The sequence below is a fragment of the Syzygium oleosum genome, unplaced genomic scaffold (assembly GCF_021117445.2).
Source record: "Syzygium oleosum isolate NSW1041296 unplaced genomic scaffold, Sole_v2.1 Sole_v2.08, whole genome shotgun sequence".
In the NCBI taxonomy this organism is placed as follows: Eukaryota; Viridiplantae; Streptophyta; class Magnoliopsida; order Myrtales; family Myrtaceae; genus Syzygium; species Syzygium oleosum.
Genome location: NW_026607492.1, coordinates 10,990,018 through 11,017,812, shown reverse-complemented (window position 1 = coordinate 11,017,812; position 27,795 = coordinate 10,990,018). Strand labels below are relative to the sequence as shown.

At 43.3% G+C, this 27,795-nt stretch overlaps 1 long non-coding RNA gene across 3 annotated transcripts in view; it reads right to left on the bottom strand.

The window, feature by feature from the left end:
* LOC130138828 (uncharacterized) overlaps positions 1–27,143 on the bottom strand; it is a 48,480-nt gene extending 21,337 nt beyond the window's left edge. Inside the window, exons 1-4 of one of the 3 annotated variants that reach the window (XR_008817103.1) lie at positions 26,964–27,143; positions 26,726–26,852; positions 26,355–26,639; positions 26,065–26,116 (exon numbers count right to left, since the gene is read on the bottom strand). This is a non-coding gene — a long non-coding RNA (uncharacterized LOC130138828). Of the gene's footprint in view, positions 1–26,064; positions 26,117–26,231; positions 26,285–26,354; positions 26,640–26,725; positions 26,853–26,963 lie in introns of those variants that run through there. The other 2 variants (XR_008817105.1, XR_008817104.1) reach the window with 2 other exon arrangements.
* Positions 27,144–27,795: the final 652 nt, after the last annotated feature.

Sequence of the window (27,795 nt, the reverse complement as noted above, 5' to 3'; positions counted from 1 at the left end):
CGAAGTTTGAATGGAACGATAAGTGTGAGAGGAGCTTTCAGGAGTTAAACCATAGGTTGACGACGGCGCCTGTGTTGACAATCCCTTCAAGATCGGGAGGATATGAGATTTATAGTGATGCTTCGCTTAAGGGACTTGGATGTGTATTGATGCAACACGGAAGGGTAGTAGCGTATGCGTCGCGTCAGTTAAGACCGCACGAGGCGAATTATCCGACGCATGATTTAGAATTGGCTGCGATCATCTTCGCCCTCAAGATTTGGAGGCACTATTTGTGCGGCGAAAAGTTTCAGATTTATATGGACCATCAGAGCCTCAAGTATTTGTTTTCGCAGAAGGAGTTGAATATGAGGCAGCGTCGCTGGATGGAACTTCTTAAGGACTACGACTGCGACATTCTGTATCACCCTGGGAAGGCTAATCGGGTAGCGGATGCGCTAAGTCGGAAATCAAGTATGGTGCACATGATGGTCAAGGAGTGGACCTTATTGGCAAGTTTGAGAGATTCAGAGTTTAAGTTTGAGGTGAGCCATGTGTCGAATCTACTTGCCGTGTTGAGAATTGAACCGGAAATTCAAATTAAAATTAAAGCTTTGCATTCTACGGACCAAGAAATTCAAAAGATTGTGGAAATGGACGCCGCCAAGAGAAAGTCAGACTTCCAAGTATCCGAGGACGGGATCTTGAAGTTCCGTGGACGTTTATGCGTGCCCGATGATTTGGAACTTAAGGAAGAGATTTTATCGGAAGCTCATAGGAGCAATTATAGCATTCACCCGGGCAGCACGAAGATGTACCAGAATCTGCGGCAACATTATTGGTGGAATGGAATGAAGGCGGATGTAGCCAAGCATGTGGCGAAGTGTCTGACGTGCCAGCAAGTAAAGGCGCAGCATTGTAAGTCTAGAGGACTTCTGAGACCTTTGGAAATCCCAGAATGAAAATGGGAAGATATCACGATGGATTTTGTAACGGGATTGCCAAGAAGCCAGAGAGGACACGATTCTATTTGGGTGATAGTGGACAGACTGACTAAGTCAACGCACTTCCTGGCAGTGCGAAAGGATTTGAGTTAGAAAGATATGCGGATTTGTATGTACGTCAGATTGTCCGACTGCATGGGGTACCGGTGAGAATCACTTCGGACCGTGATCCCAGATTTACGACCAATTTTTGGAAAAGTCTGCAAGTAGCCTTAGGGACCAAGCTTCAGTTTAGTACGGCATATCATCCGCAGACGGAGGGCCAATCAGAAAGGACGATCCAGACCTTGGAGGACATGTTGCGTGCATGTGTATTGGACTTCCAAGGTAAATGGGAAGAACAATTGCACCTGGTCGAGTTTGCCTACAATAACAGCTATCATCAAAGCATTCAGATGGCACCGTTTGAGGCATTGTATGGCAGGGCATGCAGAACACCCGTGTGTTAGGATGAAGTGGGTGAACGGAGCATAACGGGTCCGGAGTTGGTACAACGAACAGTTGAGGCAGTCGAAATCATTCGGGAAAGATTAAGAACAGCTCAGAGTCGTCAGAAAAGTTATGCCGATCGGAGACGGAGACCCTTAGAGTTTCATATTGGTGATCATGTATTTCTCAAGGTGTCGCCAATGAAAGGACTATCCCGATTTGGCAAGAAAGGAAAATTAAGCCCGAGGTATGTAGGTCCATTCGAAATTTTGGAAAAGATCGAAGATTTGGCCTATCGGCTCGCTTTGCTGCCTAACCTGTCCCAAGTGCATAATGTGTTCCACGTGTCGATGTTGAGAAAGTATGAGCCGGATCCGACCCACGTGCTGAGATATGAAGAAATAGACATGGACGACAGGGTGTCGTACGTGGAGAGGCCAGTGAGGATTGAAGATAGAAAGGACCGAGTGCTGCGAAACAAGATGATCCCGATGGTCAAAGTAGTTTGGGAGCATCATGGAACAGAAGGTGCCACCTGGGAAAGTAAGGAAGCGATGCGACGTCAGCACCCCCATTTGTTTGAGTAGTAGGGATTGGGTTGTAAATTTCGAGGACGAAATTTTTGTAAGGGGGGAAGAGTTGTAACATCCTAAATTCGACCCACTTTCGTGATCAATGAAATAGATGTGTATTTCTCATTTCATTTTAGTAAGTCTCGCCCGGAACGGATCCTTCTCGGGATACTGATTAATAGGGAATGGCTAACTAGGAAAACGGTACGTGGACCCAAGAACTCGACCGCGAATCGAGTCCGATTCTGAGAAACGATGAGGAAATATTTTGTGCCAATGAGAGCCGATCCAAGGAGGGTGACGGATTTAGATTAGCCAACGACGAACGATCGGGACGCGGGTGATTCCCCACAACCGAGAGTTCGTGTGGCAAACAATCCCGATCTTATTCCGAACGATCGCGACCCCCGGAACTAGTGATAATCCTCGCGTTCTCTTGGAAGTCGAGACCGTCACGACTCGAGTAATCCTAAGTCGATACACGTAACCCCTAAACAGCCGCCCGTTAGTGAGAGACGCTAAAATCGCATTTGAGCGAAATTGATCGTGGAATTGAGTCCGGACTTGAGTGTCGAAATTCACGGACGTACGGGACTATTTTTGCAAGGACAACGTCATTTTAGTGTGGCCAATTATATTTGGGATCGGTATAGTCGAAAAATGAAATTTCGGACCGGAATCGGAAAATTACCGAATTGCCCCTAAGCCCTAAGTGTTAATTCCGAATTTTAGAGGTTTAATTTCTTTTATTCAGCCCTTAATAGTGCCGAAAATATTGGACATTGGTGCCCCCATCACTCTTGCTCAATTCCCTAAGTGCCCCTAGATATTTTGTGTAAGAATGAATTGTGGCTCTTGGATCTAGCTTGCCCAACAAGACCAATTGTGAGCCCTTGGATTGCACTTGATTGGTATGTTGACTTTGGTCTCACTCCTCTCTCCCTCCTCCTCCTCTTTCCCCGCCGAGAAGCCCCACGTTGCTGCTTCTGTTTTGCCTGCTGACTTCTTCCACCAACTACACCAGCCATCATCACTCCCCCATGCTTCAGCTGACTCCCTACGTTGTTGCTGACCCCCACTTTGCTGCTACTGCCATGCCTCTATTCTGCTGACTTCCGTCTTTGCCTTGCTGACTTCCTTTCCATCACGTTGCTGCTCTGCCGATTGCCTCTGCCTTGCTGACCACTGACTTCATCTGCTTCTGCATTGCTGGTTGCTTCTGTTTCTGTTCTGCTGCTGACTTTCCACTGCTGCCCACGCCTCTGCTGCTGCTGCTGTTGCTGACTTTCCATGATGGACTCCTCCACGTTGCTGACTCCACCCACTCCTCCCCATGATGGATTTTTTTTGCTCCTTTGTGGCTTCTGCCTCACGCTGATGACTTCCTACTGACCCCATGCTATTGCTGCTGCTTCGCTGCTACTTGCTTCTTCATTCTGCTTCCTCTCGTTTCTGCTGCTTCTTGCCCTCCATTCCAGCCCGACCAACACCGCCGTTCAGCCCCCATCTCCACCCGACTCCGCCGTGAGCAGCCGCTCGCCGCCGCCGCCGCTGGTCCGGCGTCGTGCCGCCGCTGTTCAGCCCGTTTCTCTCCTTGTCCGGCTCACATTTGAAGCCTTAAACCTAGTGAGTGGAAACCTTAACCCTTAATTAGGCTTATGTGCACTTTAGACAAGTTTTAGGGGTTATTAGGGTGTTTTAGGGGTTAATTAGTGTGGGCTGATTAGGGCTGATATTGTGGCTGTTTTGGTGGTTTAGTGTGATGATTTAAATGTGGTTTGGTGGCCTAGAATGGGCTGAGCATTGGTTGATTTCTGGTAGGGTTGTTGCTGCGTCGCTGGACTTTGCTATTTTCTCTATGACTGTTGTGGGCCGAATTTGTGAAAGTGTTCTCATGAAAGTTGTTCATAACATCTTGAAGTTTGACATATATTAAATCTGGAATTTTTGGAGATCACTTAGTGCCATTCGTAAGTCCATTTTTGGACCGAATTGAGCCTGCCTGATTTACTGTTCACCCGACCTTCTGGTCTTTCCGATTTTCTATAAATTTTTCCAGACCTCTTTTCAACAAACTTTCTTCACAAAAATGTTAAAAACATTCTTTTCTATGAATGATAAAAATTTCAAGGCTTTTCGAAGTGATTTGGGTACTCCATGAGATGCATTGTGATGGTCAGGCGGCCTGAACGGACGGGTTGATTTTCGTCTGATTTCAAGTGACAAAGAGAGGTGTTTACAGTTGGAACTGGGTTTCGAGTTCTGCACAGAAAATGTTTATCAAGATGTTTTATCCAACATATCCAAATTTTATAATTTTTGGAGTTGAATTACTATTTATTTTAAAAGGGATTCCAGAACTGTGCGCTGGCTCAGAATTGCTCCGAATCTGTGTATTCGGTTTTCCCTTGTTCTTAGTGGCTGATCATTGTGGTCTTGATTCGGGCTATTATGTGAGTTGAGGATATTGTGGCATTAATTGAGTGTGGAAATTGTGGATGCCGAGCATGGACGTTGTGGCCATGAATGTGTATATCGAGCATTGACATAACATGTGCATTATGTGAGTGTGCACGAATGGCATGAGCATGTGATCACCTAAATCGCCTTGAGGTGTCGTTTACGCGGGGTTCATATAATATTTGGTGGATTATGCTCGTGTGATCACATAAACCCTGAGGCGTCGTTTACACAGGGTAATGAACCCGTCCTGAGGCGTTTAACGCGGGACGATGCCCGGATTACCGGAAGATGGCCAACCTGAGGCATCCCACACGTGGGTTGTGTCATGAGCCTGATTCGTGTAACGCGGGTTGGAGATCGATTGAAAAGTGATAGACTTGATGCGTGTTACGTGGGTCGGGCCTGATGCGTTTAACGCGGGTTGGTGAATAAATGGAAAGTTGGCACGTGTGCATGTGTGCAAGTGTGCATTGAATTGTGCAAGCATAAGCATGACATTGGCAAGTGTGCGAAGAGTGCATAAACGAGTGCAAACATGTGTGTGGCATGTGACAGTGGCCAATTGACATGTGTATGTGCATTGCTGGGCATAGTATTATTATTATTATGTGCCTAACCTACAGGGTCACTATATGTCGGATTTGGGCCGAGGGCCTAAGTCAAGTGATTACTCAGTTGTATGTTTAGTTGATACTTGTCTGGGAGGTGCATGTTAGCCTAGTTTCGGTTTAGGAGGCCTACTCGCTGATATTTATTCTCACTGTTGTTTAAACCCCACTTTTCAGACCCCCGACCCTGAAGATGGTAGATGCGCCGCTTCGTTTTGGGATCCCATATCACATAGAGCGAACGGTGACCAAGCACCCTGTAGGGAACGGGGAGTCTTATATTAGGTATTTCAATATAATTTGGGTCGACGAGGGCGAGCCGCATTTCCGGGCCCATCTTTATCTAGCTTGGTGTTTCTAGGACCAGTTCGGCACCCATGGACCACTTAGGACCTTCGACGTCCCATTCGACATATTAGGCCAGCCGGATCCGCAGGCCGCCGATGGAGAGGTCGTGAGTCCCGTTGCCACGTCCGAGGAAGATTCCGGCGCCCGGCCAGTCATCATCAAGATGGATATCGAGTCCGAAGGAGAGGAGCCGATGGACTGGGAGTCCGATGTCGAGCCGGAGCCCATGGAGCAGGAGCTAGAACCAGAGGATGATTCCGGGGAGGAGTCAGTGAACGCCGAGTCTGAGCCGGATTCGATGGATTCTGAGTACGAGTCAGCTGACGATTCGTCTAAGTCCTCAGGATCCGGCTCGGACTGGTTGCCCTAGGGTTTAGTCTTGATTATGGTTAGGTAGGGCCGACACTTTTTGGATAGGTGCCCTTCTTAGGTTTAGTACCCTGACCCCCGAGCCACATACCCCTTTTTGATGTTAGTGGCTATTGACCCATTTTGGTTTATATGGTGTAGTTCTTTTGCAATGGATATTGTAAATCCCTGTTGTTAATGCAAGTATATATTTATGATGGTTGTTGTTCGATGGCTATCCTCGGTCACGTGTTTTATTGTTCGGGCGATATGTTAATTCCGCTTATGCATTGTTCTCTATTTGGGTTTTGGGTCGGCGACGCGTCCTGGGACGTCGCACTGAATAGACCTCAGAAGGATGATCACGAGCTCGTAAGGTTCGGGGCGTGACACTTGCAGCGTTGAGAGCTGAGTTAGATACTTATCGATGGGAAAATGGTGATTTGGAGAATCACGTGGTCAAGGTCAATAAGATGATACAGAAAATCATTTGGAATGGTTACTGTATGCCGGACTTTGAGAAGTTGAATGTTCTGATCAACACTCTTCCATCTGAATGGAAAAAGGTGTTGCATCGCCTATGGGAGGTCAACGTGGTCCTAGCCTACAAAAAACTTGCAATAGATTTTGTGAGGGAATACTATAGGATTGAGACAACAAAGACTTCAGCCCTAGGGATGAATGGAACTTGGTGAAGAATGAATGCACCATGGAGAAACCCTAAGGGATACCCGATAGTCTTTTCTTGGTTGCCAAAGAAAGAGATTAAGTTTCCTAAGAAATTTGAAAAATCATTCCCCGTTTATAAGAAAATTAGGTATCGTTGATTTCATATATGTTTTAGGTTGGTTTTAGATATCTTAGGTGGATATTTCTTTTCATGTTGATGTTCATGTTTCTTTCCTATGATGGATTCGTTCCTCATGTAAATAGTTTTTTAATGAATAGATGTTGATGGATATTTTTTGTTATGAATAGTTTATGGTACTATTATATTATAATATATGTCTTATTAACATCATGTGGTTGAGTGAGAGTTCTAAAAGTTTTAGTAACTTTAAAGAACGTAATTTTACCTTAATGATTATATTAACGATAATTTCACATTAGGATTTGAGATAATGATTGGGAACATAGTAAACTTTCGAATCTAAAAACTATGTGAAATTACTCATTAATATAATCAGTTTGTGTAAAAATAATGCATAAATGAGTGGCATTAATAATTCGTGCTATATGTCTGAAATGTTCAGATACCATGGCTTCAGTAACTAAGAACATAGTGGCTGAATTGAACAAATGAGAGAAATTGAACAGTGAAAATTATGAAATATGGAACATGAAAATCCAATATGTGCTAAAAGAACAAGAAGCACTAGAAGCTTTTAACCAACTTATGGAAGAACCTAAGGATGGGAACATTGCACAGCATAATAGAGACAGAGATGCATTTGCTGCATGGAAGAAGAAGAACTCGATTGCTCGCATCACGTTGCTGAGTAGCATGGAGAATGATATCATGCAAGAGTTTAGGCGTTTTGAGAATGCCAAGGAAATGTGAAAAGCATTAGCAGCAAGATTTGGTCATACGTCGGTGACCAAGTTGAAACAGCTTACTATAAGGTTTGACTCGTATAAGAAGCCTCATGGTCAGTCCATGAAACAACATTTGAGAAAGATGTCGAACATGATCATTGAGCTGAAGGATGCTGGACACATTCTAACTGATGAACAGCAAGTGCAAGCAGTGATCCGTTCCTTGCCTCAAAACTGGGAGCACATGAGGGTGCACCTGACCCATAATGAGAACATCAAGACCTTTGAAGATGCCATGCGCCATCTTGAGTTAGAAGAGGATCGCTTCATGGCGGCGAAACCAGAAACCGACATCTATTATGCTGGTTCTAGCTCACATGGGGCTTCGGGCTCCAAGCGCAAGCGCGTCGAAAGGTTCATGAAGTGGAAAGGCAAGGGAGCAAGTTCTTTAGGTAAGAAACCAAAATTTAATCAACATGACAAAAAAAGCATTCTTTTGTTAAGAAGATGTCGAGGGTGAAATGCTACAACTGTAGCAAGAAAGGCCACTTCGCTCGCGATTGTGGCGAGCCAAAGAAGGTAAACTCCTCTTGCATTTTTGAGAACTTTGCCTATGTGTCAAGTTCTATATTTTTAACTGAGTCTAATCCTTTGTGCACTGTAAATTCGGGAGCAACAGACCATGTAGCGAAGGACAGAGATGCCTTTGCGGAGTTCCGACGGGTTTCGACCGGAACAAAATGGATCTATGTAGGGAACAACTCCAAAGCTGAAGTTAAAGGGATTGGCACCTGCCAGTTGATGATGCGTGGTGGATGCACATTGTTCCTACATGACGTATTATATGCTCCGGAGATTCGTCGGAATTTAGTGTCTGTATTAGTGTTGGTTAAACTTGGTTTTAATTTGAACTTCCATAATAGTGGTGTTGATTTGTATTTGAATACGAATTACTATGGTTGTGGATACTTTCTGGATGGTTTTATTGTATTAAATGTTAATTGCGGTGATGTTAACGTTTGTTATTCCCTATTTGCATCTTCCAATTCCTATGAAAATAATGTGAATGTGTGGCATGCTAGACTTGGTCATATTCGCCAACAACGAATGCAAAGATTAGCCAAAGAGGGCTTATTAGGCAATATTGAAAAAGTTGATTTGCCTATTTGCGAACATTGCCTGGTGGGGAAAACAACAAGGAAACCATTCGGAAAGGGTACAAGAGCTGAGTTTCCTTTGTAACTAATCCATTCTGACATCTGTGGTCCAATGAATGTAAGAGCAAGGCATGGGGCTGTGTATTTCATCACATTCATAGATGATTATACTTGATTTGGATATGTCTATTTGATTTCTCATAAATCTGAGGCATTAAGTTGCTTCAAGAAATTTATGAACTTGGTAGAAAATCAATTAGATAAGAAAATAAAAACGTTTAGATCCCATCGAGGTCGAGAATATTTATCTGATGAGTTTAGAAATTTATGTGATGAAAAAGGAATAGAAAAATAGTTGTCTATTCCATATACTCCTCAACAAAATGGTGTTGCCGAGAGGAGAAACAGAACCCTATTAGAAATGGTTAAGTCTATGATGGTACAAGCTAACTTACCTATCACTTTTTAGGGTGATGTTTTGTTAATTGCTGCCTATGTACTTAACCGTGTGCCTTCTAAATCAGTTACTTCCACTCCATATGAGTTATGGACAGGTAGAATGTCACACCCCGAACCTCATCGAGCACGCGACACACTTCTCTGGTCGATTAATGTGATGTCCCAGGGTATCGCCGATCCAATTTGACTTTTCAGAGATTTAAAACTATCAGCGGAAACCATCAATACCCGGACAATTAAAAACTGGGGTAAACAGGGAGAATGCACATATTCATTTTTCATTCAAACTCATATAATATTCACAGTCTACAAACCACCATATACATATGCACATCGTACTATAAACCACCGTTATTCAAAACGATCGATGACCTGGGTATTCTATCACCAAAAATGAAACTCCTCAAAAAGCCTATTATCAACCCTTAAACCTAGCCCCTACGCCCTCTGCTTGGCGTCCACTCTGAGTCTGATTCTTCGTCGTCTGAATCTGAGTTCCCCTGAACAGTCTGCTCCTCCGAGGACTCCGGCTCTGCCTCAATCTCGATCGGGTGGTTTATGTCACCCGACTCCACTGGAACCTCGTTCCGCTCCTCCGAGTCGGACTCCTCATCAGACCCGTATTCTGGTACAAATTCGGGGTCAATCCACTGCTTATACGGGAAACTCGCTCTTTCCGATCCTCGATCCTTATTGGTCTCTCGGCATATGACACCTTGTCATCAACTTCTATCTCATCATAATTTAACACATGAGTTGGGTCTAGTTCATATTTCCTTAACATCGATACGTGGAACACATTATGCACTTGCGATAAATTGGGCGGAAGTGCAAGGCGATACGCTAAATCCCCGATCCTTTCTAGAACCTCAAAAGGTCCCACGTACCTCGGACTCAACTTCCCTTTCTTACCGAATCTGGATAGACCTCTCATGGGCGATACCTTAAAGAACACGTGATCCCCTACTTGAAACTCCAAAGGTCTTCGCCTTCTGTCTGCATAACTCTTTTGACGGCTCTAAGCTGTTTTTAGCCTTTCATGAATCACCTTAACAGCCTCAACTGATTATTGAACTAACTCTGGCCCAGCTATACTCCTTTCTCCTACTTCATCCCAACACACGGGCATCCTATATGCCCTGCCATATAGCGCTTCAAAGGGCGCCATTCCGATGCTCTGCTGAAAACTATTATTATAGGCAAATTCTGCTAAGGGCAACTACTCTTCCCACTTACCCTGAAAATCCAACACGCATGCCCGAAGCATATCCTCTAAAGTCTGAATCGTCCTTTCAGACTGGCCATCCGTTTGTGGATGGTAAGCTGTACTAAACTGCAGCTTCGATCCCAATGCCGTCTGCAGACTTTTCCAAAAATTGGCGGTAAACCTAGGATCACGATCTGAGGTGATCGACACTGGTACCCCATGCAAACGAATTATCTGCTGCACATACAACTCTGCATATCGATCTAATGCGAAGTCCTTTCGCACAGCTAAAAAGTGTGCCGACTTGGTCAATCTGTCGACAATCACCCAAATAGTATCATGGCCTCTTTGGCTCCTTGGTAATCCCGTCACAAAATCCATAGTTATATGCTCCCATTTCCATTATGGGATTTCCAAAGGTCGCAATAATCCCCCGGGCTTACAATGCTGTGCCTTCACTTGCTGGCACGTCAGACATTTGGCTACATGTCTGGCTATGTCTACCTTCATACCATTCCACAAATAGTACCGCCTCAAATTTTGGTACATCTTGGTACTACCTGGGTGGATGCTATAACTACTACAATGCGCCTCCGATAAAATTTCTTCATTAAGCTCCGCATCGTCAGGCACACATAATCGCCCACGGAACTTCAGTATCCCATCTTCGGATATCTGGAAATCCGGCTTTCTCTTGTTCTCATCGATCTCCAAAATCCTTTGGATTTCTTGATCCGTAGACTGCAAGGTCTTAATCTTAGCCTGGATCTCCGGTTCAATCCTAAGTGTGGCCAACAAACTCGAGACTTGACTTACTTTGAATCTAAACTCCGAGTCTCGTACTTTTTCTAACAATGCCCATTCCTTGACCATCAAATGAGCGATGCTTGACTTCCGACTTAATGCATCGACTACCCGGTTGGCCTTACCGGGGTGATATAAAATATTGCAATCATAGTCCTTCAACAACTCCATCCAACGACGTTGCCTCATATTAAGTTCCTTTTGAGAAAATAAATATTTGAGGCTCTGATGGTCGGTATAAATCTGAAATTTCTCTCCGCATAGATAATGTCGCCAAATCTTAAGGGCAAATACTATAGCAACTAATTCTAAATCGTGCGTCGGATAATTCAACTCATGCGGTCTTAACTGCCTTGATGCGTAGGCCACTACTTGCCCATTTTGCATGAGTACACACCCCAATCCTTTCAACGACGCATCGCTATAAATTTCATATCCTCCGGGTCCTGATGGAATAGTCAACACCAGTGTCATTGCCAACCTATGCTTCAATTCCTGAAAACTCCTTTCACATTTGTCGGTCCATTCAAACCTCGTTTCCTTTTTCAATAAATATGTCAACGGTGTTGCTATTGCCGAAAATCCTTCCACGAAGCGACGGTAATATCCAGCCAAACCCAGAAAGCTCCGAACTTCTGTTACCGTCGTTGGTCTCGGCCATTACATTACTGCCTCAATTTTTTGATGGATCCACTGAGATTCCTTCCCCAGAGATCACATGTCCGATAAATGCTACTCGATTGAGCCAGAATTCGCGCTTGCTAAACTTAGCATACAGTGCGTTCTCTCTTAAAGTCTGCAACACTCTACTCAAGTGAAATTCATGCTCCTCTAGGCTCTTCGAGTACACCAATATGTCGTCTATAAAAACGATCACGAATTGATCTAAGAACTCCTTAAACACCCGATTCATTAGATCCATAAAGGCAGCAGGGGCGTTCGTCAATCCGAACGGCGTTACTGTAAATTCATAATGTCCGTATCTCGTTTTAAATGCCGTCTTTGGTATATCCTCCTTCCTAATCCTCAACTGATGATATCTCGTTCTTAAATCAATTTTAGAAAACACCGAAACCCCTTGTAACTGATCAAACAAATCATCAATCATCAGCAAGGGATACTTATTTTTTATCGTCACCTGATTCAGTTGCCTATAATCAATACATAACCTCAATGATCCATCTTTCTTCCTTACGAACAAAACTGACGCTCCCCACGGAGACGCACTCGGACGAATAAATCCCTTGTCTAACAACTCTTGCATTTGCACCTTTAATTCCTTTAGCTCCGACAACGACATTCTATAAGGTGCCTTCGAGATTGGCTCAGTTCCAGGTGCCAACTCGATTACAAATTCTACTTCTATTTCTGATCGCAATCCCGGTAATTCCTGAGGAAACACATCGGGATACTCGCACACCACGGCTATGTCCTTTAGCCTCGGTTCCTCAGCCGTCGAATCAACTACAGCCGCTAGAAATCCTTGACACCCTTCATTCAATAACTTAGTCATTTCTAGCGACGAAATCCATGGAATCGAGGGTCCTCCTCGATTTCCCACAAATTTGAATTCCGGATGTCCAACAGGGTTAAATTGGATCACCCTACTATTGCAATCCATTACTGCCCTCTGCTTAGACAGCCAGTCCATACCCACTATCACATCAAAATCATGCATGGCTAGAACCGCTAAATCAATCATTTCTTCCCTATCCCCAATCACAATCTTACAATTCGGACACCCTAATGAAACTAGCATCTTATCATTCAAAGGAGTCGTCACGCATAACACAACCTCAAGCAACTGCGGTTCTATACCAATCAATTCAACAAATTGCGCAGATATAAAGGAATGTGACGCCCCAGGGTCAAATAAAGCATACGCAGCATGGTCGCACAGAGAAATTGTACCTGTGACAACCCCTGGCGCGTTCTCAATTTCTCTCCTGGCCATGGCGTACACCCGTCCTTGCGCCTGTGGCCTATTCTAATTGGCTATCTGGGCCGCTCCGGTCTGATTCCCGTTTCGAGGTGGCGGCAACGCAGGCGGCCTCGTTCTGCCTGAGATTAGGGAAAAATCTTATGTGGTGACCAAATCCACCACACCCAAAACATGCTCCGCCCCTGGTTAGACACGGTCCATTTCCATGTCTTTCCCCACATACTCGACATGGACCATTCTGATTTCGGGCAGGCTTCCCTATATTCCTTCTAGCGGGAGGGACAAAATGTCGATTACCCGCCATTGGCCTCTTCCCTAACTGACGGTTGTCCCTATTCTGGGCGAACCGCGATCCAGATGCGGCTGCCCTGTCTACCTGATCCCGCTCAAGAGCCTGAGCCCTATCATATATGTCCTCATAGGTCCTCAGATTCACCAGTATCAACTGGCTGCGAATGTCCGCTTTCAATCCATCCCGAAACCTTCGCGCCTTGTCCTCGGGATGCTCTACCATTCTCGGTGCAAACTTAGACAATCTAGCAAATTCCGCCTCATACTGATCCACTGTCATCTGGCCTTGGCGGAGCCTCATAAACTCTGCTAGTTTTCTTTCCCTAGCGCTTTCCGAGAAATACTTTCCATAAAAACTCTCGGTAAAAGCAACCCAAGTTTGGGCGGTACCTTCTGGAAACACTCTATCCCTGGTGGCCTTCCACCAATCATTCGCATTATCTTGTAGCTGATATACAGCCAGGGTCACTTTCTCGGTCTCGGTACATCCTAATACCTCGAAAGCTTTCTCGAGTTCCTCTACCCATCGCGGTGCAGCCTCGGGGTCACCGCTTCCAGTAAACTTAAGCGGTTTCAACTTCATAAATTGCTCGACCAATTGGTGCATTTGTCTATTCACATTCACTTGCCCCTGCCCTTGATTCCCATTATTATTATTATTGGCAACAGCGGCCTTAGCAGCTTGGGAAATCGTAGCAGCTCGTTCCTGAGTCTACTGTCCTATCAGATTACCGATCTGTTCTAGGGTTCGCATGACAACTTCCATTCTAGGATCTTCCGCAGGTCGAGCTCGGGCTCGCGAGCTGGACGGACCCCTATTTCCTCTACCTCGCGAACTCATCCTCACAATTCTATCACTCGACTACCTGCTATAATTCCACTCAGGAATTAGTAACCTAGGCCAACTAGATCAATCTAGTCTTAGGCAGTGAATTAACACAACAATTCACTCAGCAGGTAATCAATCACGACGGCACAAGGCCACAATCAATAGGGTCTGTGCACTTACCTCAGGTCCAGACGCACCTGCATTTCAATCATCACAACAATCAATTCACCCAACCAATCACAACAAACAATCTGGAGGCACGTATAGCTTATTCCGCCCTATGACTCACTAAGGTCTCCCTAAATTATTACCCCAGGGTCTCCGCTCTTTATCACTCCAAACTTCGACCAGCTTAGATCGAGCTGTCCTCGCTCTGATACCAATTCATCTCAGATGTCAAGGCTCGAACCTCATCGAGCACGCGACACACTTCTCTGGTCGATTAATGCGATGTCCCAAGGTATCGCCGACCCAATTTGACTTTGTAGAGATTTAAAACGATTAGCGAAAACCATCAATACTCGGACAATTAAAAACTGGGGTAAACAGGGAGAATGCACATATTCATTTTTCATTCAAACTCATATAATATTCACAGTCTATAAACCACCATATACATATGCACACCGTACTATAAACCACTGATATTCAAAATGATCGATGACCTGGGTATTCTATCACCAAAAATGAAACTCCTCAAAAAGCCTATTATCAACCCTTAAACCTAGCCCCTATGCCCTCTGCTTGGCGTCCACTCTGAGTCTGATTCTTCGTCGTCTGAATCTGAGTTCCCCTGAACAGTCTGCTCCTCCGAGGACTCCGGCTCTGCCTCAATCTCGATCGGGTGGTTTATGTCACCCGACTCTGCTGGAATCTCGTTCCACTCCTCCGAATCGGACTCCTCATCAGACCCGTATTCTAGTACAAATTCAAGGTCAACCCACTGCTCATACGGGGGTATATACTCCGGTTCTTCTTCAGGTTCAGCCTCAGGCTCCTCAGGTTCTGCCTCCGGTTCTTCCTCTGCTGGTTCTTCCTTTGGAATTGCCTCGAGGTCCACATCCATTGGATCGTACCCCGCCTGCGATTCATCAGGTTCTAGCTCATGCTCGGCCTCTGAGGGCTCAGGTGCTGCAGGCACTTGTTGCAATCTAGACTGCGCCAGACTAGTCTCCACACTAGTCAACTCGCCATTAGGAGGAGGTATAGCAGATGGGTCCCAGTCCCCAACTCCATCAAAGGGGACGTCAAATCCGCGGACGGGACCGAACTCATCTACCCCGTCCCGAAAGAACCAGGCTGTGTAGGTGTTGGCTTGCTAGAGGGGTAACCCTACGTCTACCCAAACTACCGTCGTATGCTTAATCCAGGTCATATTGTCATCTATAGGAAACTCTACAGCATTGTGGTCGGTGTACACCGGTACTCCAAAACGCTCAGGTGGCGACGGCGGGGGAGGATTCATTGCTTAGGCCAGGGTTCTGAAATGTTTGGTTGAAACAACCATGAGAATACATCTCAGCAAGCATACACCCTAAACCCCACCTAGGCTATCACGTACCTCCAGACAATCACGACAACAATCAAACTCAGCTATCACACCGCAGGCACACAATCAATACATACCTGGACCTTTCCAGCGTGCAACCTACACGATAGTCACAATAGTACTATTCCACTCACATGCATGTTCTAATTACATTTCATGCATTTGATCCAATCTCATCACCTCTTTTCCACCCCACTCGCTAGTGACCCGCGTAATGGTACCGCCTCAGGTTCACTGCGACCATCTCACATTGCCTCACCAGTGGCCCCCGTAGTAGTACCGCCTCAGGCTCACTGCGACTATCTCATAACAACACTTCAAGGCTCGCGTAATGGTACCGCCTCAGGCCGTGTATCTTGCCCGCGTAGTGGTACTGCCTCAGGCTCAACACCCACCACCTACGACACAACCCGCGTAATGGTACCGCCTCAGGTTGGCCATCCTCCGGTATTACCGGGCATCGTCCCGCGTAGTAGTACCGCCTCAGGCCCACTGCGACTATCCCATAACAACACTTCAAGGCCCGCGTAATAATACCGCCTCAGGCCGTGTATCTTGTCCGCGTAGTAGTACCGCCTCAGGCTCAACACCCACCACCTACGACACAACCCGCGTAATGGTACCGCCTCAGGTTGGCTGTCACATCCCGATTTTGGGCCTGGGAAGCCGCAGGTAAATTGTATCATCCTCAATTTCAGTCCCTGGGAAATGGCTATGGTTTAAGTTTGATGGTTTTCCAATCAGAACTAAATTGTTTTCTCTTGTTTTGGAAAACCCAGTTTCGGATCCTTTGTATCCCTTTGTTTTGTTATTTTTGGGGAGACTTTTGTGATCTGAATTTCCAAATACTTCCTTCTTGAAAGTTGTTCCAAAAATCTTGAAGATTTACATAATTTAATTTCAGAATTTTTGGAGTTGATATGAGTGGTACGATGGCCTGATTTTTGGACCGTGTGAAACTGCCCAGAATGGGTATTTCGGTGATGTTCACACCGTCTTTATTTTCTACAAGCTTTTCTGGGCCGATTTTAGAAAAGTTTCCTTCATGAAAGTTGTTGAGAACTTCCTTTTCTATAATGTATATAAATTTGGGAATTTTCTGAGATGATTTGGATTCTGGACAGAGCTTACTTTGCGAAATAAGAATGCTGTTCCAGCGAACTATTTTTAGTCTGTCTTTGAGCTACTAAAAATGGTGTTTACAGACAGAGTCAGATTTAGTGTTCTTCATGAAAAATGTTTGTTAAGCTCTTGTTTATGACATATCCAAATTTGAGAATTTTCGGAGTCCATTTACTATGCTTCAAGTCTGATTTCGTGAACAGTACAAAGCTGTCCGGTTTTGTCAGATTTCAAAGATTCGGCATTTTCTATACGAGAACGTTGGAATTTGGACTTGGTGTCTTCTGGTGATTTAAAGTACACGTTCCGAGCTTTCAAATGACATATTTTATGCTTTGATTGGAGGTCAGCCCAGGGGGAAACCGAGAGAGAGAAGCAAGCTTGGAATTGGATGATTCTAGAGAAATCAAAACTTGAAGCCCAAGTTGGAAATGAATGAGGCTTGTTCAAGAAGCCTAATTAAATGATCTTGACTTTGGAGTCCCTATCATGATGGCATGCCTTAATGGCCATGTGAGGTAAGCAATGACCTCATGCCCCAAATGACCTAAGCCATGACCTCATCCTTGGATGACATATGCCATGACTTCATACCCCAAACTTTGGCCCCAAGTTTTGTCTTTCTATAAATAGAAAGAAGGCCATTCGGCCAAGGGGGAGAGAGAGAAAAAAAAGAGAGAGGGAGAACCTCACGTGAAGCCCCCCCCTTCCTCTCCCTCACGCCATTTCCACGCCCCGATAGCTCCGGCCAACCTTCTTTCTTATTTCTTGCTTTGTATTCATGACCGAGAAAGAGAGAAAAAGAAAGAAAGAAAGAGAGAAAAAGCTTACCGACTAGCCCGTGTCTCTCTCTTGTGGTTTGATCGAGTGAGGAAGCCTTATGCAAGGCCCGAGTGTTCGTGTTTAAGCCCGAGAACCACCAAGAATCGCCCGAGAATTGCCGAGACTCACGTGTCCTTCACACGCCTCGTTTTCTCTAGTTCTTATTTAATTGTTGCGTAAGTGAATTCCCTAATATCGGGAAAGGATGTTGAGATGCGTTGTGACGTGGTTTGCTTGGACCGTTTCTCGGTTGTTTGGTTGGTCGTAGTTGGTTCATTTCTCGATTTGTTCATGTTTCATGTTTGATGTTGTTTTGAGATAGAACCGAGCCTTGGTTTGTAAAGTGTGCACGATGTGGCCATGCGTGATGTTCTCTTGTTTGAACTTTGCTATTGATCTGCCATCGATGCGGGTGCGGTTCATAGGATGGTCGAACGGACAGCGGCGACAGGGGGAGTTTGAGCCATGTTGGAGTTCGGGGAAAGCTCGGAGCTGTGAACCCGAAGTAGTGGGCTTAGGACACCCAAGCCACTTGTTATTGTTGTGTAAATGGCTAAAATTGACTAAGTTGGCTTGTAAAATATCTTTGCGTGTCCTATAAATACAAGGTTTGCTCATGATGCTGTTTTTTTGAATCCCGTTGTTTGTTTAAAATGTGATTGTCCCGAGATATGCTTCTGCTTGTATTTAAAGAAAGATAATAATGAACGGGACGTCACGTTTATAACCCCGAGGTCGGGGCGTCACATTGGCCGTCCTCCGGTATTACCGGGCATCGTCCCGCGTAGTAGTACCGCCTCAGGACGGATAACTATCCCCGCGTAATGGTACCGCCTCAAGGATTTCCACAATCACACATACCACACCACACACCATTTCTCACTCATTCACATGCTCCACATCCACTTGCCAATAAATTGGTCAATCACACGTGGCCCGTGCACGCACCAATCCACACACATTTCTCATGCTCAATAAGCATTCAGCATGGCCAATTGACAATTAATTCAATTAGGCCCGAGCGTGCACACAACAATACAAAGTCCAATCATACAATCCACCACTCGACAAACATACATGGCCACTCACGGCCCACAATCACAGCCACATTACAAACACACAATCCACATACAAATTGCCATTTTTCCACATCCAAACCTCGGCAAATCAATTCCAACCCTTCACGACATTTTCACACAATTAATCGCCGAATCCAAATACCCAATTTACATACCGTACAACACATCACAGCACACATTTTAGCCACTCACAGCCCGCTTTTGGCCTCAAATTTTCCACCGAAATCTCCCAAATTCATTCCTTAGGCCCGCTAATCAATTCCGCCCCTAGAACTATACTAATCCGCGTCTAATTAAACCCGATTTGATCTCAAATTTGTCCGTCGATACCCGAAGTCCTAAATAAAGTTTAGGGCGTGACTTACCAAACTCTAGACTAACTCGGCTAGAGCGGAAAACGGGCGGCGGTCAACGGTGAGCGGCGGCGAGCGGCTCGGCGGCGGCGGATGGGCTGAATGGCGTGCGGCGGCGACGGTGGCTTGGTCCGTTCCACACGGCCACGGGAGAGGGATAGAGAGAGAGGGAACCGAGAGGGTGAGAAAGACGGTAGTGGTGCGGCGGTCGGCGGCCGGAGCGGCGACGGTAGGGCGGACAGTGGTCGGACGGCTGTAGCGCGGCTAAGAGGGAGAGGCGGTCGGCGGTGAAGGAGAGAGGGAGTGAGAGCCATGAGAGATAGAGAGAGAGAGGGGTTTTGGGATTAAATACCCCAAAGTCCAATAATTGAGGGCAAATGACCATCACGCCCTCTCCTCACAAATCCAATCGACGGCCGAGATTCATTCTTATCTTGAGATCGACAGTCAGGATCAAATCTTTTCCAAAAATATCCAAGGACAATTTGGGAATTTCATAAAATTTCAAGGGAAAAATTGTCCAACTCAAAAATTAGGGCAAAATGACCAAAATGCCCTTCCCTTTTAAAGCTTGCCCTTTATAAACTTCCAAGGGTAAAATGGTCACTTTTCCATTTTCTTGCCGAAATTGAATTTTTCTGAAGGATTCGGGAAAATCCAAAGCTGTACGTTCCAACCACAACGTCGTCCTAACGTCTCGTCGTGACTTCCTAATTTTCCGATGCCCGATTTGGGCTCCAATTAATAATTGGATTTTATTTAACCAAAATGCCCTTCCCCTTTAAAGCTTGCCCTTTATAAACTTCCTAGTCACTTTTCCATTTTCTTGCCGAAATTGAATTTTTCTGAAGGATTCGGGAAAATCCAAAGTTGTACGTTCCAACCACAACGTCGTCCTAACGTCTCGTCGTGACTTCCTAATTTTCCGATGCCCGATTTGGGCTCCAATTAATAATTGGATTTTATTTAACGTAACTCGAGTGTCTCTCAAACTAACGGGCGGCTTTTGGGGAAATTCACATATTCGACCCGTGACTGATAATAAATCAAGTCACGTGCAAGTCCATTCGGTTCGTGACGACTTCGGTTGTCATGTAATCGGGAGGTTCGATTGCTAGTTCTGTCGGGCACAATCGTTTGGTATAGGTTCAGGATCATTCGTCAATTCATTTCGTGGTCCAGCGGAATCATCCGCGATCCACTCCTATGACAGTGGCGAATTGACCCTTGGTTATCTTTGGATCGGCCTACAATGGCTCAAAATGTCACCTCGACGATTTTATGGTCGAAAATCAATTCACGATCGAATTTTCTTTAGTCGCACGAATTTAAATCCCTAATTAGCCTTTCCCTAATGGTTAGTATCCCAGGAATGATCAGTTCCGGGTGAGAACTAACTACTAATACGTTCATAAAACCAGCATTTCATAAATCCCAAATGGGCAAATTTCAGGATGTCACATAGAAAACCCGATTTAAGTTTTCTTAAACCTTGGGGTTGTGCTGCTTATACTCACGAGCCCTCTCACAAGTATGGTAAACTGGCTCCTAGAGGCAAGAAGAGTATTTTTATAAGATACTTGGAGCACTCGAAAGGGTATGTGTTTATAGGTGAGCAAGAAAGTGAGAGTATTACTGAATTTGAATCACGAGACGTCACATTCTTAGAAAATGAGTTTCCTAAGAAGGGCGAAATAGGTGAGGACTACTCACTTTTTTGAACCTTGGATCATGATAATGAAATTGATGAAGATCATCCAAGTGGGAGCAATGTGAGAAATGAGGAATTAAATTCGACTCAATCTCAATTGCAACCATTTGATGAGACGATACCATCATTATTTAATCCAAGTGGGAGCGTAATGGGGAATGATGTACCACGTGTACAATCTCCCGCACAGCGAACAAGTCGCAAAAGTGTTCCCCAATGACATTTTGACATTGAAGGGGAAACTTTCATGGTCGCTCCACAAGATGAAGATGAGCCAAGGAATATAAATGAGGCTCTAAGTTGCCCTAATAAGGAAAAATGGATAGATGCAATGTAAGAAGAAATGGAGTCAAACCATGTTTCGGAACTTGTTGATCTTCCAAAAGGATGCAAAGCTATTGGAAACAAATGGGTTCTCAAAATAAAGCGAAAAGCTGATGGCTCAATAGAAAGATATAAGGCTCGCCTCGTGGCGAAAGGGTATAATCAACGGGAAGGAATTGATTATGAGGAAACTTTTTCTCCTGTAGTGAGATTTACCTCAATTCGTCTTATTCTGGCAATAGTGGTAAGTATGGATCTTGAATTACATCAAATGGATGTAAAGATTACTTTTCTAAATGGAGAATTAGAAGAAGAAATTTACATGGAGCAACCCATTGGCTTCATTGTCAAAGGCCAAGAACAAAAAGTATATCGACTTTTGAGATCGATATATGGCCTTAAGCAGTCTTCAAGACAATGGTATATACGTTTTCATAATGCCATAGTGGCCTATGATTTTACAATGATTGATGAAGATCATTGCGTATATATCAAAGGATCCAAAGATCAATTTGTGATCTTATCATTATATGTTGATGACATACTGATTGCCGGAAGCAATATGGAGTTGGTTAATACTGTTAAGAGTTGGTTATCATCCAATTTTGAGATGAAAGATATGAGTGAAACTGCATATATTCTTGGAGTTAAGATTTCAAGAGATCGTTCCAAGAGATTATTGTCTCTTTCGCAAGAGACTTATATCAACAAAGTTCTTGAACGATTTTGTATGCATGATTGTAAACCCATGGATACTCCTATTGCAAAAGGTGAAGGATTGAGCCGTACATTGTGTCCTAAGACTCCACAAGAGAAGGAACAAATGAAATGTGTTCCTTATGTTAGTGCTGTTGGGAGTTTAATGTATGTTATGATGTGTATAAGACCTGACATATGTTTTGCAGTTGGAATGGTAAGTAGATACCAATCCAATCCAAGTCAAGTACATTGGAAAGCCGTCAAAAGAATCATGAGATATCTAAAGGGTACTGCTGATTATTCTCTGAGTTATCAAGGAAAGGATCTGCAACTTGAAGGCTACTCAGATACTGACTGGGGAGGAGATTTAAATGAAAGGAAATCTACCTCTGGATTTGCATTGTTACTGAATAATAGCGTCATATCTTGGAGCAGTAAGAAATAAACATGTATAGCATTATCCATCATGGAAGCCGAGTTCGTGGCATTGTCAGCAGAGTACAAGAGGGAGTTTGGCTTAAGAGATTTTTGGATCATTTAGGTGTTGTTGAGCATGCTGCAAGCTCACTGTTAGTCAATTGTGATAGCCAAGTAGCAATAGCATACGCCAAGGATCTGAAATATCATGGCAAGACCAAACATATAGATACAAAGTACAATTTTGTTAAAGATATGGTAGAACGAAAGGATGTGAACTTGCAGTACATATCTACGTATAGAATGATAGCAGATCCTATGACGAAGCCAATTCCTAGAGATGTTTTCAATGGTCATGTAAAATCTCTAGGACTGCGTAGATGCTGATGTACTGAATATTGTAATTTCCCGGAATGTTCACATTTAAATGAAATTGTTATATCATTGTTAATGCCTATGAGTTTTTTTTTATATATTTATGCATCTTAATACTTAAAGTATTATGTCAAGAAAGTATGTCGGACAGATAAGATTAATCCACTCACACGGGTAATTGCCTCTATTTACTGTGTGATAAATAGAGATGAGACAATTTTAAGCTTATTATCTAGGTGATAATCGAGAGCTCAAGCTTAGAATATAAATGTCGCCTTAGCTAAGTGCTAAGATGAGGACATAACATTTACTATGTCCGAAAGTATAATAGTCCACATATTTTACTTTATCTGTCTTTGATGCTAGATGTGAGTTCTGATGGATTCTTTAGAAGAGTAGATACGTGAACTCAAGTTTAGATATTGAGTATGTCTAAACTATCATATGTACGGTATTGAATGTAAAGACATACGCTCCATGGGAAATGAGTTAATACCGTAATACGTATTTCATACTACGTATGCATGAGACGACCGATAAGAGTGGCAAAAGTTTTGATCTCAACTTTATGCCGTGTGAGACTCTTGAGGATATGAGTTCCTCATTTAGTGCCTTCACGACTTTGACTTATTCTCGAAGTTTCTATTCAGTGTTCGCTATCTTAGGGTGTTGCCAATGGTCATGAATGATTCGATCTAATAGCGCATTTCTAGAAAAGTGAGCTGGACTGAAATAAGAGGTTTAAGGAAAGAGGAAGATCAATTTATTTATGATATCACATCCTATTTTTATATTCACAGGTCGACCAATTATGATTTTGAGTAAATCATAGTTGTGAATACAATATACGAGATACTAAAAGAAATCAAAAGAGATATAAATGTGACTGATTGATCTAGGGTACTGCATACTATATCTACTCGAAAACGTTATGCCCAATTTGAGCTGCTATGTATTCCTAATAGATGCATGGCAACGAGCTCTCGAAGTATGCTGGTCGCACGGATTATTTGCTAGTATGAACATTGCAAAGAAGAGAGAGTTATGTTTAGCCCACCATGTGCGAGTGGGAGATGATGGGTTTTTGTGAATAAATGGGCCGCCCATGATGGGCGAAACCCAGCCCATTAACCTTGAAAGAGCCCATGAAAAAAAATAACCGCAAATGGCAGTTATTTTGTGGGAACAAAAGTGAGAAGAAGAAAAACTGACGTGAGTTCTGCAAGTAGATTTGGTTCGCTATCAGAAACTATCACTCTCACTTGAAACAAAAAAAAAAAGCGACTTTACTCGATAATCGAAGGATCGCTCTCTCTCTCGAGGCTGCAATAGGTGCATTTAATCTGTGGCAAAGAGGTATGTTCATTTACGTAATATGTTTCGTTCGATCGGTGATTCAAGTATAGAATGGGCACGTTTTCCGCATTTTGCATTATGTTTAGGAATATGTTTCCTACAATGAGGTTGTTGTGAAGTGGAAGCATACGTCGGTTTGGCATCCGGGAAAAGACAGGCTTCAAGAGGTATACCAAGTTATGTGGATTCAGATTTTGCTGATGACTTGCATGGATGGAGCTCTTTAATTGGTAATGTGTTCAGTTTTGTAGGTTGGGTCATGAGTTGGACAGCGCACAATCGAAAGTTGCTTTGTTGACAACGAAGTAGAGTATATCACGTCAACCGAAGCAATCAAGGAAGCTATTTGGCTCAAAGGATTGCTAAGTTTTCTGAGATTGCAGTAGGAGCAGATTGTTCTATACTGCAACAATCACAGTGCAATACACTTGACCATGAGCGACGAAAAGCATGGACAAGAGATACCATTTCCTACGTGATATGTGTCATAGGGAACCACATCCATTTGAGAAAGTACATAAGGCTAATAACCTGGTAGACATGTTAATGAAGTCTATCCCATTGATCAAGTTCCATTGTTGTTCGGTCTTGGTCAGTATCTACAATTGATGAGGAGCCTAGATGGGCTTGGGAGACACGACAATCGATGAAGATGCAGCTGAAAACTTCTCACCGAGGTGGACATTACAAAAAAAGCCGGGTTTTGCCACGAAAAATTGCGACAAAATGAATTTGCGACGAAATTAGCGACTGAAAAAAATTCGTCGCTAATAGGCCGTCGCAAAATTTTGCCACGGAAAATTCCAATTTTCGTGGCTAATTTGCGACGAATTATTTTCGTCGCAAAATTCGTCGCTAATTATTTGTAGCAAAATTCGTGGCTAATTTTGCAACGAAAAATAATTCGTCGCAAAATTCGTCGCTAATTATTCGTGGCTAATTTGCCGCGAATAATATTCGTGGCAAATATCCGTCGCTAATTTGCCACGAATATTATTCATCGCCAATATCCGTCGCTAATTTGCCACGAATATTTTTCGTGGCAAATATCCGTGACTAATTTGCCACGAATATTATTCGTGACAAGAATCCGTCGGTAATTTGCCACGAGATCTATTCGTGGCAAAAGCCGTCGCTATTATTTTGATTTATTTTTTGGTCGCGAAATTGCGATGAAATATTTTCATGGCAAAAAGTCGTTGCTAATTATCACGTGGCTAATTTGCCAAAAAAAATTTTTTGCGACGAGTTTATTCGTGGCTAATTTGCCACACAAAAATTCGTGGCTAAAATTCGTGGCTAATTTGCCACTGGAATTATTCGTGGCAAAATTCGTGGCTAATTTGCCCGCAAAATTTTTTTTTATCAGTATTTTGCCACGAAAAATTTTGACTATTGCGGCTGACATTATTCGAAAACAAATTTGGCGACGAATTTTAATGAATACTTTAGCGACGAATGTTGTTTAGGAACGATTTCGATTTGAAATCTAATTAACATTGATAGAAAATCACAGTCAAGACAAGAACAAACCCCAAAAAGAAAGAAATGAAACAATGTTCTAAATTAGCGAGTTCGCAAACTATTGTGGCAAACTATTGATCTTGCCAAGAAGTTCTTTCACGTTGTGGCAAACTGTTGCGGCAAACTATTGATTTCCAAGAATCGAAGTCCTGTCCATCTGCAGCGCAAACATCACAATATCAAACTCCTAACCCCTGTTAATTTTTTCACATCTATTCAACAGCAGAAGCACAAAGATATAAGTACCTCTTAGAAATTTAAACTAGCAAGGATCATCATCATCATCAGCATCAGCATCAGCATCATCATCATCAGGAATCTCATTATCATCATCATTGTGGCCATCACCTACTGGATTAGTAGGAGGTACAGGAGGACCGTCATCAGCTTCGAGGTTGAGGTGTTGCATGATCAATTGCAAACGTTGGTTCACTCCTTTCATTTCTTCGTCCTTCTGTACAAGTAATTGTTTCATTTCTTCGTCTTTCTGTACAAGTAACTATTTCATTTATTCGTCCTTCTGTACCAGTAATTGTTTCAAGCGGTTCAATTCTTGGTCCATTCGCTCCTCGTGTTGTGCCCTTAAAAAAGCCGCACTGGAGGATGAAGTTGCAGCAGCCGGCGTTCTGTACATCCTTGACAAGGATCCCATCCCAAATATTTGACCTCTTCTCATTCCACCCGATGCCTCCATCCATAATGCCATATCAGTCAACCGATGGCTCCTGGACGCAGCAAGCACCATCACCATCACCATCACCATCACCACTAGCAGCAGCCGTGCTCATTACAAGTTCATCATATTTGTCCTACATTAACAATGTTAATAAAAAAAAAACTTCATATATATAAATACAAAATATAACCTTACATACCTTAATAACTTTTGCTCGATTGCCGGTCCATGTCTTATCTTTTTTCGGAAAGGTGCGTTGAAATGTAGCCATAAATATTGGTTCCGTCCTCAATTCATCTGCCTACAAAATATAAACATAAATGAAATGAGTAATTATTGATTTAACTTTACAACATGTTTAAAAGACTTACCATTCTTTTTCTATGCTCCCCGATATTAATAGAGCCCCCAGCATATGTGGCAGACCCTTCACTAGAACTAGAAGCTCGATTCTTCTTATTAATTTCACTGATTTGCTTATGCTTTTCGGTGTCCCAAATTCTTTTGATTTCCGCCCAATTGTCAGCTGTAATAAAATCCGGCTTTTCTTGTCTTCTCTTTGCTCTATTCATCACATTTCGCATGTGATCACCGGCTTTCTTCTTAAAAATTCTTTTAACTTCTTTCTCTTCCGCTTCATCCCACCTGAACTTCCGCTGCAAGCAATCAATAGAAAAATAATTGTACGCTCAGTATGCTAAATCGAACTTAGTTTGTGAGGAAATAAAAGGACAAAACTTACCTTGAACTCATTTCACCACAATTCCTTTACTTCTTTTGGAGCAGTGGTCCAACTACTAAACTGCCCCATCCAATAGTTATCGATTATTTTATTAAGTCTCCTCACAACATGCGTAGAATCCGTGAATCTGCAAACGGGTTATAACTTATTTCAACATACGTAGCATCCGTAAAGCATATAGACAATTCAGTTGACATCCATAATAATTCACATATATTTAAAAAAATGAAATACTTACGAATCTCCAAATGCGGCTATCATGAATCGGGTATCTTCTTCATAATTCGAGTGTTGCGTTGAAGAAGAAGGTGGAACCGAAGGCGATGGAACTGAAGTAAATTCAGTTCGCATTTGAGGGTCGGAGGAAGGGCCAATGTGTCCATGTACTAGTTGAGGGTTAGATAAAAGGGCAGGGGCAGAGGAAGCGGAAAGGGATGGGAATGAGGACGAGGAAGAGGAAAGGCCTGGTCTTCTTTGTGAAGCATCATCACGACGCATGTGACCTCCACGTTTATACTAAAAGGTGCAAGGTTAGACAAAAATAAAGAAAATTATGAACATATATTAATGACACATAATGACGTACGTCATGAAGCTTACCATTTTGTTATTGAGAGCAAGAGAGATGGCCCCTGAAAAAAAGGAAGCTGTCCGGAAATGTCTACGAGCTAAATTTCTGGTCCTACAACGGTAAAAAAGGAAGAACTCATCTAGCTGGTCAGGGTCATCAAATTTTCAGTTAATTTCTGTAATTCGACTTGTTTTAAAATTTAATTGCATGTTTTGAAAGCCTTAGAACTTAATAAGTTACACTTTCACAACAAATTTTATGATGCAAGTAAATCACTAAGTTCTGTTCAAAATGAATATATCAACTTCAACAAGAAAATCAATAAGTTTTTACCTCGAAGGGAGCCACTCCAGAAAACCCAAATGTCACGGAAATAGTTTTACCCCGATGGCCAAAGCTTCAACCTAGGCCAAAAAAGGTTTGGAAATAGTTTTCAAACCTAGATAATGATAAAATGACTCCGAAACGAAAAAAAAAGCGGAAATGTCACGGAAAATAC